Here is a 2197-nt window from a genome sequence, read left to right on the forward strand (position 1 = left end):
CACATTTTCCCTTAAATAGGGAAAAGAAAAGACCACAAGATTGATCTTTTTTTAATATATTTTTATTGATTTTACAGAGGAACGGAGAGGGAGAGAGAGAGATAGACACATCAATGATGAGAAAGAATCATTGATCAGCTATCTCCTTCATGCCCTACACTGGGGATCGAGCCTGCAAACCAGGCATGTGTCCTGACTGGGAATCTAACCATGACCTCCTGGTTCATGGGTCAACACTCAACCACTGAGCCATGCCAGCAGGGCAAGACTGATTATTTTTAATGCCCTTCTCTCACATTATAGAAGCCAAATGGATATGAGTTTGTGTGCTATTCTTTGGGAGCATTTTAACTAATTAGTTGTTGAACATATGTAAAACCATTGGCGTCAAGTTTATCTCTAACTCCTTATTCACCAGCTGGTTAAATTTGGCATTATTTATTTCAAATTGTAAGGCTGCTCAAATGAAATTGGCTGCTGCTTCATGAAGATTCCCATATGAGCACATTTGCATGTGTGAAATATACACTGTGAGGCTGACAAGGGAGCCCAAAAGGCTCCGTTTGATCCTAAAACAAATCTCATCAGTGAGCCAAGCAATTCAGCTGAATTCTCTGATAACTTGGTCACTCACCTAGGAAGTAAGAGAAGAGTAAGCCACACAAATGGGAGTACTACCTGCTGTGATTTCTTAATCAAAGTCGTCTGAATAGAGGGTTTCAATAAACAGAACACCGTGGAACACCTAGAGAAATGAGACAGGGAATCCAATGCTCAGAGACGGAATTCGCATTCTACACAAACATGCAACCATTTTATAAATATACTAGAGGCCTGACACACGAAATTCGTTCAAGGGGCTTGGCCCCAGCAGCCCCAGCTTTGTCCAGAAGGTCATCCAGAAGGACGTCCGGAAGGTCGTTCAGCTGTCCAGTCAAATTAGAATATTATGCTTTTATTATTATAGATTGTCAGCAGTCTATTTCTATATAACTGTAGTTATTATTGCAAATCTAACATAATTTAAAAACCTTTTAATTAAATTAGGCCAATAATGACCTTTAGTCATAGGCTATCAATGGTTTACCAAATAATTAACCCATGCACAGTGATTAGTTATCAGTTCCTAATTACAAAGGTCAAATGTTATATTCTCTCCACATAGTTAATTCAACAAGGTGTCAGACATCACCCACTCAGTCTCACAGAGAGAAAACTTCTCTAATACCTAAGGCAGACAATTCAAGAAGTGCCCACATGTGAATATCTGTCTAAATCATTCTGAGTCTGGAACAGAGTAGCAAATGCATCTGATCTGGCTCTAAATTTGGAGGCGAAAATTGCCTTTTTTATTGAGTTATAATAGTACACTAGTTTCAGGTGTACAACATAATGATTTAATATTGTAAAACAATCACCACAATGCAAATGTTTTTTAATCACTAAAACCAGAGGGGGAAAAATGGCCAAGAGAGTGAAAAACTAGATAAAATTAGTTTATTTTTGGCCAAATCAGACCCATGAATACTAATTCAAAATAAGACATAAAAATTAAGAAAATGTGAATTAAATAATTTGGATATATAGTAATTTGGGTATAATCATTGTACCAAAGTATATAAAGAAAGACATTTAGTAGAAAAATATATACCCAGTCAACAATCAAACATGTAATGAGCAGACACCACATATATGACTGGTCATACAACTATAAACAAAACATGTGAGACCTCTGTCCTTCAGGAGCTTCCAAATTTTGAAAATTGACAAATATTATCAAAGAAAATCAAGTCTCGCCCTGACTGGTGTGGCTCAGTTGGTTGGGTGTTGTCCCATGCACCAGAAGTTCCCTGATTCAATTCCCAATCAGGGCTCATGCCCAGGTTTCAGGTTCCATCCCCAGTAGGGGGCATGCAGAAGATAGCCAATCAATGCTTCTCTCTTACATCAATGTTTCTCTCTCTCCCTCTCTCTCTCTCCCTAAAAAAAAACCAATAAAACCACATTTAAAAAAAGAAAATCAAGTCTCCTGCCTTAATACCAGATGGCTTTTATTTTCCATTTTTAGGGTTACACATCTACAAAGAAATAAACAAATCAAAATTTTATTTTATTTTTATTAAACACTAGAAGAGTATATTTTAACTTTAAACATTTACCCAAATAAATTTTTTATACACACAGAGTTTAATAAATT

Source organism: Myotis yumanensis, unplaced genomic scaffold (assembly GCF_028538775.1).
Source record: "Myotis yumanensis isolate MYYU_CA2020_CCGP unplaced genomic scaffold, mMyoYum1.0.hap1 SCAF_3, whole genome shotgun sequence".
Taxonomy (NCBI): Eukaryota; Metazoa; Chordata; class Mammalia; order Chiroptera; family Vespertilionidae; genus Myotis; species Myotis yumanensis.